Raw genomic sequence first — 15,888 nt, 5'->3', positions numbered from 1 at the left:
ATTTTTTTGTCTTTGCTCAGTAAAGGTATTACGAAATCGCAAGTGCAGTAAGCACTGACATGCAAAAAATCTTAAACAACTAACCATATCCAAAAACAACCACACACCTTAATAGAATACACAAAAATTTCTCAAAAATCAGAACTCCTTCAACAAATGTTGCTCACATGTTAGTAGAGCAAACACCAGCATCGTAGCTACTTAATATACCAGAAACAACAAACCATACATTTGAATACTAATAATCAATGCAGACTATACTCACCACCAAGAGAATTTTTAAATCCTAGTGATAATTTTGTGTTTGGCGTTTTTGTTTGTCAACGAAGGAAGAAGTCTAAGCGCAGTGTTGAAGTTTATAACAAAGAAAACATAAATGATAATTAAGAAGACTTTATTTATTAAGCCATTTTTTTACGATTCATAGAAGGGGTGTAAACAAAAACATTTTATATCTTCTTTACATGGAGATTACATAAACAAAAGTTCTTATATCTAACTCTTTTTTTTTTCTGATTTTGTTTCATATATAACGAGTTACAACGTTAAATTTAACGCATTACTTTTTCATCGTGGCGATTATAGCTTCAGCCCTGCAAAACATCCGCTGCCCGTAAAATGCATCAAGCAATATTTCGTAAGTGTAAACATTACGCTCGATGCCTTTCTTCAGCATTCCAGAGAAGACAACGAGACCTTCCTTTAACAATTTTTGCTTACAGAATAAATTAATGATAGTGTTGTAGGTGACGACATTAGGATGAGAACATTTTTTTTCCAACTTCTTAAGAATCTTAACAGATGCATCAAATTCCCAATGATACTATACCCTTTGATTATGATACTGTAAGTAGTTATAGTAGAAACTATACCAGTTTCATTCATTTCAGCAAACAATTTGACAGCCTCATCAACTTTTCTTTCCATGCAAAACTCATCCATCACAGTAGAAAAAATAATAACAGTTGGTTGAAATCCTCTTTTTATCAGTTTGCCCAAACAAATAAAGCAGAATTAAGTTGACAAAGCTTACAGTATGCGTCAATCCACATGTTGAAAGTAGCAGTATTTAGCTTGAAATCCCAACTTTCTATTTTCCCACAGCATTACTACAAAAGCTTTTGATATTTTTGAAACTTCAAACAAGATAGTTAAAAACCCATATCCTAACCTCACAACCTTTCAGTTCAATAAAAAATTAGCAGAATCTGCTAAGAAGCACCACTTTACCACAATTGTTTTTCTCTGTGGGAAAATGAAAAAATGGAACTTCAAGCCAAATACTGCTACTTTCAACATGTGGATTGACACATACTGTAAGCTTCGTCAACTTAATTCTGCTTTATCTGTTTGGGGCAAACTGATAAAAATAAAATTTCAACCCACTATTATTACTTTTTCTACTGTGATAAATGAGTTTTGCATGGAAAGAAAAGTTGATGAGGCTATTAAATTTTTTTGCTGAAATGAATAAAACTGATATAATTACCACTATAACTACTTACAGTATCATAATCAAAGGTTATAGTATTATTTGCGAATTGGATGCATTTGTTAAGATTCTTAAGAAATTGGAAGAAAAAAGCCCCCTCCTAATGTTGTCACCTACAACATTGTCATTTATTCATTCTGTAAGCAAGGATTGTTAAAGGAAAGTCTCGTTGTCTTCTCTGGAATGCTGAAAAAAGACATCGAGCCTAATGTTTAGACCTATGAAATATTACTTGATGCATTTTACGGGCAGCGAATGTTTTATAGGGCTGAAGCTATGATTGCCACGATGAAAAAACAACGCATTAAATTTAACGTTGTAACTCGTGATATATGTAACAAAATCAGAAAAAGAGTTAGATATAAGAACTTTTGTCATGTAAAAAAGATATAGAACGTTTTTGTTTACACCCATTCTATGAATCGTAAAAAAATGACTTAATGAATAAAGTCTTCTTAATTATCATTTATGTTTTCTTTGTTATAAACTTCAATACTGCGCTTAGACTTCTTCCTCCTCTTACAGACAAAAAACGTCAAACACAATTATCACTAGAATTCAAAAATTCTCTTGGTGGTGAATATAGTCTGCGTTGATTATTAATATTCAAATGTATGATTTGCTGTTTCTAGTATATGAAGTGGCTACGATGCTGGTGTTTGCTCTACTAACATGTGAGCAACATTTGTTGAAGAGGTTTTTTAATTTTTGAGAAATTTTTGTGTATTCTATTAAGGTGTGGTTGTTTTTGGATATTTTTAGTTGTTTAAAGTTTTTTGCATTTGTCAATGCTTACTGCACTTGCGATTTCGTAATACCTTTGCTGAGCAAAGAAAAAAATATTATCTGCCCAACAAGTTCGTATAAGTACCAACACAAAAAACTAAATTAGTTATTAGTGTGTGGCTCCCATGAGCTTTTGTTTTCTTTGCTCAGTAAAGGTATTACGAAAATGCAAGTGCAGTAAACACTGAAAAATGCAAAAAACCTTAAACAATTAACCATACCCAAAAACCACACATCCTAACAGAATACACAAACTCCTCAAAGACCAGAAAACCCCTTCAACAAATGTAGCTCACAGGTCAGCAGAGCAATCACCAGCATCCCAGGTACTTAATATACCAGAAACAGCAAACCATACATTTGAATACTAATTATCAACGCAGTGTTTAAGTTTATAACAAACAACAAAGAAAAACAGAAAGGATAATTAAGAAGTCTTTATTTATTAAGCCATTCTTTTACGATTCACATAAAGGGAGTAAACAAAAGCCTGTAATTATTCTCAAACAAAATTCACATTATAGAACTTAAAATAATGAAGGCATGCAAAATATCTGGTTTAGGTTCGTCTTCATCGCGGTACAACCTTTGTTTTATTTTGATGGCTTTAAGTTTTTTAAGAAATATGTCTCCCTCGCCCTTGTAGTAAATGATTTTAGTGTAGAGGCTTTCCTTGACGACGTTGGCGAAAAGAGCCATTATTGTGTTCTCCATTCTCCACCCAGACCACTTCACAAGTTTATCCGTGACCATAACGTATGCCTCATATCATTTTTTAACCTCAACCGTGTTAAATACCTCGCGGCTAGAGGAATATTTCCTAATGTACACAATATATCGAGCAACATATCTAAAGAAACAGGACTACGATAGAAATCGAATTTTATTATTTTTCCAACCACGGCTAAAGTTTCAAGAAATGGTGAGTCAATATCTAAAGAAGATGGTCGTAGTGTATTCAGTAAAATAAATTATCATAATTTAGAAAATTTAAAAAGATTAAGAGAACTTCGTGGAAAGCTTGGAAACTTTTGTAAGAAGCTTAAAGTGAAAGAAGGAAAAAGGCAGCTTGGAGATTTTCGTGGAAAGCTCATGATGAAAGAAGGAAAACCACTCACGAAAAAGGAAGCTTAGAGGTTTTTGTGAAAGAAAGAAAAAGGAAGATTGGAAGTTTTCGTACGAGGTTTTCCTTCTTTCACCTTGAGCTTCCCACAAAAACCTCCAAACTTCCCACAAAGTTCTCTTAATTTTTTTAAACTTTTTAAACTATGCTCCTTTTTCTTTAAATGTTGACACACCATTTCCTGAAACTTTAGCCGTGGTTAGAAAAATAATAAAATTCGATTTCTATCGTAGTCCTGTTGCTTTAGATATGTTGCTCGATATATTGTGTGCATTAGGAAATATTCCTCAGACCGCGAGGTATTTAACACGATTGGAGTTAAAAAATGATGTGAAGACTTAAATTATGGTCACGAGTAAACTTGTGCAATGATCCGGGTGGAGAATGGAGAACACAATAATAGCTCTTTTCGCCAACGTCGTCAAGAAAAGCCTCCACCTTAAAATCATTTACTACAAGGGCGAGAGAGATATTTCTTGAGAAACTCAAAGCCATCAATATAAAGCAAGGGTTGTATCGCGATGAAGACGAAAAAAAACCAAATATTTTGCATACCTTCATCATTTTAAGTTCTGTAATGTGAATTTTATTTGAGTATGATTACAAGTTATTGTTTACTTCCCTTATGTGAATCGAAAAAAATAGCTTAATGAATAAAGTCTTCTTAAGTATCATTTCTGTTTTCTTTGTTATTTGTTATAAACTTTAACACTGCATTGATTATGAGTATTCAAATGTATGGTTTGCTGTTTCTGCCATATTAAGTGGTTGCGATGCTAGTGTTTGCTCTGCTGACCTGTGAGCAACATTTGTTGAAGGGGTTTTCTGGTCTTTGGGGAGTTTGTGTATTCAGTTAAGAAAAGAGGGGGGCGAGAGAGATGGTAAGGCAATGGCTTAGCCCTGCCCCAAAATAAAAAATATTTTCTTTAGATCCTTAAATTTTTTTAAAATTTTAAATTAGTAAAGATAAAATTACACTTTGACTCTTCTTAAAAATGATAAAAATTTAATTTAATCATTTAAAAATGATAAAATATAGACTATTAAGATGATAAAATTATATTTTTACTATTGTAAAAATTATAATTTAATTAAGGCCTTCTCTAAAAAAATTTTCTAGCTTCGACCATACGCAACTGCTGTTGCTTCATGATCATCGTTACCAAGTTTTTTGCTATTTTTCTCTGCATTGAATTGCAAATATGTTAACTATTGTTTTCTCATCATGTAGTGTAACATTAGATCATCACATTTGTAATTCAAATATTCTTATCATTCAAGCCAAATACTTGAATGCAATGAAACTTTAGTTCATGTCAATGTTTGAGTATTGATGAGTAACTGATGATATATATGCATGCATCTATTCCCTCAATTAACTATTCCTTCAATTAAATGATGATCATCATCATCAACATAGTAATCATCAATATATCTATTCTCATTGTGAGCAAAATTGGGGTACAAGTGAAATCATCTTAAAGTGTTGTAAACTCTAAAGTTGTTTCATTATCAAAATTTTGAGATGGCTTGGATAGTGAGTAAAGAAAAAGAAGTTAAAATTTTAAATATAATTTATGTATTTAGAGAATTAAAAAGGATTTAATTTTTTTATTTTTTAATTAAAAATCTTACTCCGAACATTATAATTATAAGTATTTTTTTTCAACCTTTTGTTATGCTGTCTTCATATGACATGGCAAATAAATTAACATATAAATTGATAAGTTTTAATAGAAACTACTAACAAATTAAAAATTTTAAATTGAAAAAGTAGGAAGATTCACTTTAAATCTCAAACTCTATGTAAGTATTAGGACCAACAGTATAATTTAACCCAAAAAAGCAACCCCTTGCGTAGTGCTCATTCACCAAAAAGGATGACATGATGCCTAATAGCCAACAATAACACTACATTGCTTCAACACTAACATGCCACAAATGCCTTCTCTTTTTCTTTTGCTATATCTATATAGCCTCTTTACTAATAATTTTTTTTAATTACTAATAGTTTTTTTAATTTTAAAATAAATTATAAATTCAATTATATAGAAATTTTAATCTAGTATCCATTCTTGTTTTTATTTATTTAAATAAATTCTAACCATCTCTTGCTCAATAAAATTCATTCAAAAGCAGAATAATTTCAAACAGAAAACAGTGAAAAGAAGAGACGCTTCATAATTAACTTCATTTAATAATAGCACAAACCTGTACACATTCATTCAATGCATCTAACATGCTTGCACAAATTTCCGTATCAGGTTCCTGCAAGAATGTGGTTAATTTAAGTTTTCATCTATGACAAATAACAGAACAGTAATGCAAGTTTCGATACATGAATACTCCTAAGAACAAACAACAATAACCTTATGCAATGCCTCCACTAGAGCCGGAATAATGTAATCAGACAATCGCTTTACATAGGTCTCATTACGCCCTTGAGCCATTCCCTTCTCCACAGCTAATTTTGCAGAACGCAATAACTCCAGCATAGCTACAAACAAAATAAAAGAAATGGCCAAGACAATTAATAGAAGCCTAACAAACTTGAAAAGGAAAACATTTTAAGTAATATAGAAGCAGAATATCATAACCATTCTACCTGAAACAGCAGCTTTTCGAACTTCTTCGTGGAAATAAAATTTAAGAAGAGGAACTAGAGTCGGGGCAACCTGCACCATATGTCCACCTTTTTGCTAGTATCACATTGCTAGAAAGTCAAGAATAAAAACCCAATACATTGAATTGAAACACACCTGATCAATCCAAGGAAAAAAATCCTTCCTTCAACTCATCAGCATAGCAACAAAGCATGTTACATGCTGTTGCCTTTTCCTCCAGGACACTAGTCTTGATCCCAATTCTTTTATCCCCGAGGGTAATGGTTTCCATACTGAACATACAATACCAGACATAACCTTACTATAACACAAAACAACATATTACAAAATAACATTCTATTTCTCTAAGCCAACACAGTTGGGCCAGAAGCCTGTGTGTCAATGTGGTGTTTGCGGACATGAGCTTGACCAGGAATTTCTTAGATCATCTTTGTATGTATTTTTGTGTAGCATAGAGAGAAGTAGAAAAGAGAAGGGGGACGAGAAGAGATTGAGCCTTGGCCTATACAAATGATGGAAGGATAAACAAGATACAGATGAATGTATCAACATTCAAGTTACTAATTGGCGTAATTCTAAAATACTAACAAATTGTACCAAATAATACTTCCTCAGAATGAAATTGCTATAAGCCAGCCAACCATCCATAGATGAACACAGCTAAGGCTAGAATTCTTTACGTGTCCATGCAGTGTCTGTGCACATGCGAGCATGGGTGTGTGTTTCTAAGATTGTTTATGTTTTTGAATGGAAATATAGAGAAGTAGAAGACACGAGAAAGGAGTTTTTTTACCTATACAAATGAGGATAAAAAATATATACATGCATGTATTGACATTTATGTCCTTACTGGCAAATTTACTTAAAACAGTAACAAAGTATAACCTTTCATCGTCAGAGTCCTTGATATCCTTATCTGAATCTGCAGATGTAATAGTCACATCTGGCTTCAGTTGAGCAGACTAGAGAAGGGGAGGCATGACAACACTCACGTAAGGGAGGAAGTCTTGTGCCAAACACTTGCAGAGTCTGGCACATGCCTGTAATAAGGTGATATAATCATAAGCAAGGACAAATAAAATGTGAAAGATATTGTCTAAGGTGGGATCCTTGCAATGACATAAGCACTTCCATAACCTTGCAATAAGGAAGAAGGATAAGACAAAAGGTAAGCTTATATTTGATGAAAGAACAAAAACAAGGTGTAAACACTTGGTGGAAATATCAATATAACTAATAAATTTTACAGTATAATAAAATTAAACAGCAATGAGATGAAAGAAAAAGAAAAATATATGCTACAAATTACAAAAGTCACAGGTGGAAGGCAGATACTTGCTCCAAATTGCACCATTACACTCCCTAACTAATGGTATCACTAAACTCAAATATATTAACCATCCATGACTTCTGAGATATAAGAAAATAACTAGAAGAGGAAAAGAAAACAATTTGACACAGGAATGGTGCTTTTACACTTGTACCAACCTGCTTAGCATCATCTCTGAGCTTCTCCTTTCCAACAGCCATTCCAACAAAGACTAATACACTCCATGGATTTGGCACGAAGCATACAATTAGATTTGTCAGTTGCATTCACCAAGATAGCTTTCAGGTAAGGCATAACTCCATCATAGTATCTTTGGAAATGCTCCTGCAAACCCCCATATTGTCAAACTGAGCCATCTCGAAAAATATATATAAATTCATGATCAATATAGCTTTCTTTAGGGTAAAATCTATACCTGACATGAGTCAGCAACTGATGCCAATGCAGTCAAGGCCCCTTCTTGCACCATTTGTTTCCCATTCTGCATGTTATATCTTATGTTAAAAACCCAAAAAAAAAAAACAAAAAACTCCTTTAATAAAATTAATTCATGCATTCTTGATGTGATATTTATAACTCCAACTGTCATAACTCATACCTGTAAAAGTACAAGCAATTTGCTAACTATTCCATCTAAGGTGCTAAAATTTCTGGAGCGCAATTCTCACTGAAGTTGAGCACAGCTGAAGCAGCATGGGCCTGTTAAGACAATTATATATAACAGTTAAAATTAACTGTTATACAAGATAAACAGGAAAATCTTGAACGTGCAAGTACCTAACCGGCATGAAATAAGGTAGGGTAAAAACTCTTTAAAACATAATAAGACTGTTAAACGTTCATACAAAAAGGAGCACAAGCTAGGTTACTTCAGTTTCCTCAATAAAGGGTAACTAAGCATCATTCATCAACTCAATATCCACATGAACACATAAACAAGGATTCCCACCCCCCCCCGCCACAAGAAAATTCATAAAATAATCAGGAAATCATGATGCAGCATCCACTCTCCAATCAATTAATTCAGTTCACAATCCATTCTCAGGCTCTTGCAAATGCATCCACCATTTTAGAAATTAATCTGTATAAATGCTAGCAAAAATAGAAGTTCCCTTTTGTCTTTCAAGAAGAAGCAAGATAGAGAATTGTACAACGAAATCTAACAACTTTGTGGCCATTATTTGATAACATAACATATCTTTTGATCATTTAGAAATTTGGCATAATGACCATAAATGAATTCTAAAGAGTGATGAAAATAATCTGCTAGTAACAAGTTGAAATGTTCCAAACTGGAAATTTTGCGAGTTTTTATTGATGACTAAAGTAAATTATATAGACAAATAAGAAGATAACCACTTAATTAAGCTTTAACTAAAGCAAGCGATGCACCATAGAGACACCATGTGCACGCATTGACAACTTTAGTAGGAGGAAATTACAGAAACAAGCTGGATAAATGATGTTTATGGGTGTGGGGAGAGGTGTATCAATTATACCATGCAAACACAGAATGAAAGGGAAAGATCAGGTAGACACTTCTCTCTATGTAAAGGGCAGAGGAATAATAGTTAGCAACAGTTAAAAGCATAATCTATAGCCCTGAGGCAATTTTATATATTTGTAACTAACCTGTACTCTAGGATTTTGGAAGTCATCCATAGCAGCTGCTAAGGCAGGCAATACTCTTTGGTGATATTGGTTCTGCAAATCAGGACCCAAGTCGGTAGACAATTGCCCAATTGCATTAATAGCTGCCCACCTCACACGGGGATGAGAATGGTTAAAGGAGTTCCAAACCATAGAAACCACTTGTTCCAGATTTTTAACCATAACCTGCAAGTACAGCAACAAATTAAAATTCAACAAAAACAGGGAACATGTCCAAACTCTACACAATGTGATCTTTTTTTTTCCCTTTCAAAACATGAACTGAATCCTCAAGAAAAGGTATGGTTAACACCACCAGAAACAAGAGATACTAAACAAATTCCAGCTCATCGTTCAAGTAATAAATGGAAAACACATGCATTTACAGCCATAGTTGGAAGCAATTTTATTGGTCTGCTTCCGGAGTTGGACATAACAATAATGTAATTCGTAAATAACAGTGCTAGTGCTTAAAAGTGCTACATATATACCTTGGAACAACCCTACAGCAATCTGTGCAAGGGCAATCAACGCAGCATGATGCTTTTGCCACTCAAGAGCAGCTAAATAAGTTGAAAATTGCTCAGATGCAACAGGAACAATAGTATTTCCACCTAAGGAAATTGCTAGACGATCCAAATATTCCTGTCCCACAGCGTAATTGCTATTTTCTCCAGCATCCTCATCCTCGACTTCTGCAGTGTGCCACGCTGCATCATCCTCAATATCAAGCAACAATCTCAACAATATTGCAAATAATCTACTAATAAACTGAGGCAGCTTCCTCATCATTCCGGGAGCCCGTTCCCTGGCCTCTGCAAAGGTAACTACAAATTCAATTGCCAAGTGAAGAATTCCTTCCTCAAGTGATTCTGCCTCCGCAATCTGCAGCATAGAACCCACCACGTCAACAATCTGCCTCCTAACTCAATCAACAACTCTAGCGCCTCCTGTAATCTAGGGGAATCGGAAGAAACACATTGAAACATAAACGGCAACAGCTCTGGCCATCCGTTCTCCGGCAAAATACTAGAAGCAAGCTCCGAAACAGTATCGCACAACTTTTTAGACAAAGATTGAGCAGTTTCGACTTGGATTTGATTCAAGGGCACAGATTTGATAGAGGAATGAGTCGAAACGTTGAGACGAGGCCAGACAAAGGAATCATCACGAGTCAACAGCCTACGAAGGAGAATAGCAGCCATGGCACGAGTATCCGGTTGAGCACAGACCTGAAGAAGGGCAGCAAGGCGGAGGCAGAGAGCATCGGGATCAGATTGCTTGCAAACATTGAATAAAGCCTCGGCGTATGAACGTTGCTCGTTGGAAGAGGACATCAAGTGAGAGATTAAGGTTTTGAATGGAACAGGGTCAGATCCTAAGATGACAGCGAGCTGAGATTGCTGGTCCGTGGTGGCGACGGCGGCGGCGAAGAAGATGATCAATAACAGCGATGAAGATGAAGAAGAGGATGGTTAATAGATTCCTCTCTCCCTTTTTATGCGTATATTCTGCGTTTGCTTGGCTGCTGTGTGAGAGAGAGAGAGGAGATGGCTGAGAGGGTTTTAGGAGGAGTGTGGGAAAGAGAGAAATGAGGGATTTTAAGAGAGCGCGCCAATTAGGGTTGACAACAAAAATGAAAATAAAAATAAAACATTTAGTTGTTTATTTAATTTTTTTTCTTTAAATTTGTGTTTTAATCAATTTACCCAATATAAATAAAACAATTAATATTTGTTAAATTTGTTAATATGGTATATAGGCGAATTACCATGTTACATTTAATTAATTCTTTAAAATTTAATAATAACATCCCCTTTTCCTTTGTTAGCCACTAGTCTTCAAGGTCCTCGCAATGCACAAGCAACTGCCAGCACCCACTCCCCTTGTTTCTCTCGGCTAAATGCTAATAGCAGCTAACCTTCAACTCTCTCACCCTCCCCTTCTCAAAACCAGAATTTCCATTCTCCTCCATTGCAAGAACCCATATTCCCATCCCCACTCTCAACCTTTCTGGGTTCAGGCCCAATGGCTTCCTTCTATGCTCCCTTTCAAGTGATCACCCCACCACCGCCACGGGTGGTCAACTTCACCATAAGACCAACACCAATAGCACCGACCCCCAGCCTCAAATTCATACTTGGTACTCTTTTGTATCTTTTTTCTTTCTCTTTCTACTTGAGCTGTTTAACTTTTTAGCTTTCTAGAGAGAATTTTCCTGTTGCCTTCTAATGATGGTAAATTATGATTTAAAAGACCCTAAATTTTTCTTTAATTTTTTGATGTTGTTGCATTGTATCTATTGTTTCTGCAGTACATGGAACTGGAAGGGCTATTCTATTCGCTATCAGTGTTCTGGGAGTAGCGGTCTTGGTTTTAGTACATGGTTTTGGAGCAAACAGGTCTACATAATTGAATTTTTCTTCTCATTAGCAAACAAGTGATTGGTTTCTGTGAATTGCAACATTGCTCAATATTGTTCTGCTTTTTGTATTTTCATATTGTCCATTGCATGCATGTGCAGTTTGTATATGTATGTTTCAGATATGTATCAATTATTGCTCGTTTCAAAGGTTTCCTTTAAGTAACTTGGTTCCAAGCGTTCATGCTTAATTGTCAGTTTTTCTAATGTCTTGCTTAGTACAGTAATCATTTGAGGGAAAATATTCCTGTTCTAGCAAAATCACATAGGGTATATGCAATTGTTCTTATTGGCTACGGATACTCGGACAAACCAAATCCTCGTGAAGTTGGGGACTCATTCTATACATTTGAGACTTGGGGATTCTCAACTGAATGATTTTTGTAGCAGTGTGGTTAAAGACAAAGCTTTCTTTATTTAAAACTCTTTTGTTAAAAATTTGATTCAACTGCTCAATTCAATCGGTCTATATTGGTTCAATCTCCTTCTTCGAATAGATACCTTAAACAGTTCTCGATCCGATTGTATTTCCACAAAAGTCAAATTGAGAACAAAAAAAGGGGGAAAAATGAAGATTGTATTTTGTACTATATATATTCCATTTGGTATGTATTAATTATTCTCAACATGAAAAAACATGGTGTTATGTTATTCCTCTATTTCCAAAAAAGTCAACCTCCATTCCCACCTCTACCTATAAATATTTACCAGCAGCTCCCGCAGTACAACACATGATCATATATATGTGTCATTTTTGGCCGTGGAAGTGTCTTGCATGAAAATATAGAGAGTGGGTTTGAGCCAAAGATGACTTGCTGCCTCTTCACTCAACTCAGTTAAGCTGCTATTTTATTTTATATATATATACGCTGTGTTACTTTTAACTCCTATTATTTTTTTTAAATATTTGTATCTTTGAATATATGAAAAAGATTTGTTTTGAAAAGAGTGAGTATAATTATATCAAACACATACTTGTATCTAATATTTATTTTTAAGTACAACTAGTTAACTCTAAGGAATGATTCGACAATCAATACGATGGATCTGTACCAATCGATTTGACAACTATTGTTGGAGATTGGAGAAAAAAGTTGTATAAATTTTGATTCGTAAATTCGTGACATTCAAAGTTGTTTCATAAAAAAAATTAAACTGCAAAAGAGAAGGGGAATGATAACTTTTGATTAGTGTAGTCAATGCGAGCAAAGAAGGTCATACATCAACAATTTTAATAGTCCAATGACTTAGATGAAAACTTTCGAATAATTCGGTAGTCATTTTATATCTTTTTGAAGTTGAGTGACTAAAATGTAAACTTACTACTAATTTAATGACCTTGAGTATAATTAATCCATTTTAAAAATGACACAAAAAGACTTAAAAACAGATTATTAAAATAAAAATAATACTAAATAAACATGGTTCTACAAATATTTTACATTTTTATCAAAAAAATCATTTTTCATAATCTATACCAACTTTTAAATAAGAAGATAATGCACTTTAGCACACTCAAAAATATGTCTTCTTATACTGATAATAATATTGATGTCAATCTAGTTAAAACTTAATCAGTATTAAATTAAGAATTTATAAATAAATATATTAGTGGAAATATAATGGACCTTATTGATGAAGAAGTTAAATTTTATTCAGGAACCATTCCCAAGCCCCATCTAACAATCTCTTGAGGATCCATTTTATGTCCAAAATTAAGTCCTTTTTCGGCTAAGGCTCATATAGTCATGCTGAAGTACCAGCTAATGGTCTACATGAATTAGTATACAAATAATTTAGGGATGACAAAATCAAAATAGCTGGATAGATTTTCATCCCATTCGTTTTGAATGGAGTAAAATTTTTGTTGAATTTTTTTTAGATGATGGATATAGAACGATTATAGTAATTACTTATCCTATCTCGTTTTACTATATAAAATTACATTTTTATCTTTATATATATAATTATTAAGATAATAAAACGTACTAATATATTATGAAAAAAATTTATGAAAGTGGTAATGATTATCAAGATCATACATTAATAATGAAACAAAATTAGTGGTGGAGTAAAACATGTCTGCTTTGGAACGATAATAGATTTAACAAAATCACCCCTACCCCACTCTATTATCATCTCTATTAACAAAAGCTCATTAGGGCAATTCATTAATCAAATGGAAGAAGCATCACTAAGCACAATATCATACACATCAGTTGGATTTTTCTTTAATTAGGTAAGTGTTTAAGAGTGTGTTGACAAATTAAGAGATAAGTAAAAAGATAATTCAACCCAAAAAGAAAATAGGGTTTTGACCCATGATTTTTTTCCTCTTTTAATTCGTTTTGATTTTGAACAACATATCTCAATTTATGGAAACCAAAGCATGTAACTATTCATCTTCATATCCTCTCAAAAAATTATACTCACAATGCCCAATCACCTTTCCTTTATGCCCCATGGATACTATGACTAAAGTATTTAGAATTGAACTAATGATTGAATTGGTCAAATTATCGGTTCATTAATTTAATTGATTTGATTAGTTCGATTGGTCCATTTAATTCGATCAAAATAAGGACACTGTACTGTAATAAATTAATCATAATGACACATAAGCATACCAGCTAAGATAAGCTAAGCTTCCAAAATTCTTTTATTTTTATTTGGTATTATAACTTATTTGATCCTTTAATTTTTAAAAATATTATTTTAATTATTTATTTATTTTATTTCTTCTAATTTTTAAACTTGTGTTTTTATCAAATCATTTCAAATAGAAGAAAAATTAACGTTTTTTTTAACTTTTCTAATGTGACATATACGTGGATTATCATGTAAATAACATGTTAGCATTTAATTGATTTTTTTTAAAATTTAAAACATCATAAAAATTATAAAAATATTTTTAATAATATAAATTTTAAAAAAATTAATTAAATGCTGAAATGTTATTAATAGGTAATTCATGTTTATACCATATTAACAAAATTAACAAATATTAATTGTTTCATTCATTTTGAGGAAATTGATTAAAATACAAATTTAAAGACTAAAAAAGAAAAAAATAAAGTAATAAAATTTTACAAATGTATTTGTAATAAATACAAATAAAGTGAAATCTTCGAGTTAAATTAGAAAAATTAATAATGTTAAATTAAAATATTGTACAATATAGCTATTTTCATGTTAGAACATACAAATTTGAAACAATATATATTTGAAAACCTTTTTAAAACAAAATAATAAAAAATAAGATATTTTAGTATGACAAACTTGAACCATTAATCTCTTATTTAGATTACATAATTATTATTTTAGTAAAATTTTGATATATATTTTTAGATTTTTTGAAAAATTATATTTTTTTAAAAAATTCAAATTTTAAAATTTTTATAAATATTTTGAATTTTAAAATTATTTTTATTTTGTAATTTTTGTTAAAAGAGACTAATTTGCTTATTTTTAAAATTGACAGGAACCAAAAAATATTTATACTAATCTGTTATTCAAATTGTAAAAATTTAACTCGACTCGAACTCGAAATCCAAAATTTCTTATTCGAGTTGACTCAAATAATTCGTATAACTTGATTTGATTAGCTCGAAATTTGAACTTTTTTTGCTTTTTAATAGAATTGAATTTTGTTTACCCCTAGTTAGATGTAATCATAGTAATGAGGGTGGAGATTAATTATAATAAAAATGTAGAATGATTATTTAAGTTACTAGATTAAAATTTCTATATAATTGAATTTATAATTTATTTTAAAATTAAAAAAAAATTAGTAATTAAAAAAATTATTAGTAAAGAAGGTGTATAGATATAGCAAAAGAAAAAGAGAAGGCATTTGTGGCATGTTGGTGTTCAAGCAATGCAGTGTTATTGTCCGAGAGCCATCATTGTGTTCTTCATTCCGTCTATCTTATCAAGTCGATCCATGACCTTCATGTAAGTCCTCATGTCATTTTTTAAGCCCAACCTCGTTAAATAACTCACCATCAGAGGAATATGTTCTTTTACACAAAGTTTCAAGCAACATATCTAAAGCACGTGGACTACGATGAAAATCGGTGCGTATCATTTTCCAACCATTTCTAAAGTATTTCTATAAGGTTCCGCAAATGGTGTAGATGTATTCCTTAAGATAAATTTACATAGTTTATCAAGTTTATAAAAATTAAGAAAACTTGGTGGAATCTTAGAGAATTTCTTGAGGTCATGGTGAAAGAGAAAAAAAAAGAAATTTTCTTGGGAAGGTTATGGTGAAAGAAGGAAAAAAAAAACAAACGATTTTGTGGGAGGAGAAAGGATTGTATGAAACAGCGACGCCACATCATCTGTATCCCTTTCCAATAGTTTTATGCCACATCAGTATTCTTATCTTGAAAAAAATCAAATCCAAATTTAAATACTAAAAATCACGATAAAATTCTAAAATTCAGGATAAAAATACTG

General features: G+C 32.3%; 1 long non-coding RNA gene and 1 pseudogene across 1 annotated transcript; one reads left to right on the top strand and one right to left on the bottom strand.

Annotated features, from left to right (window-relative positions):
• Positions 1–5,512: 5,512 nt before the first annotated feature.
• On the bottom strand, positions 5,513–10,480 carry LOC107940289 (importin-5-like; annotated as a pseudogene).
• A 312-nt stretch (positions 10,481–10,792) lies between these two features.
• On the top strand, positions 10,793–11,593 carry LOC121212623 (uncharacterized). The gene is made up of 2 exons (XR_005907905.1): positions 10,793–11,148; positions 11,320–11,593. It is a non-coding gene; the product is annotated as an uncharacterized lncRNA (long non-coding RNA).
• The last annotated feature ends 4,295 nt before the right edge of the window (positions 11,594–15,888 follow it).

This window comes from Gossypium hirsutum, chromosome A13 (genome assembly GCF_007990345.1).
Source record: "Gossypium hirsutum isolate 1008001.06 chromosome A13, Gossypium_hirsutum_v2.1, whole genome shotgun sequence".
In the NCBI taxonomy this organism is placed as follows: Eukaryota; Viridiplantae; Streptophyta; class Magnoliopsida; order Malvales; family Malvaceae; genus Gossypium; species Gossypium hirsutum.
The sequence above is the reverse complement of the archived record's forward strand: the minus strand, read 5'-3'. Positions and strand labels throughout refer to the sequence as shown.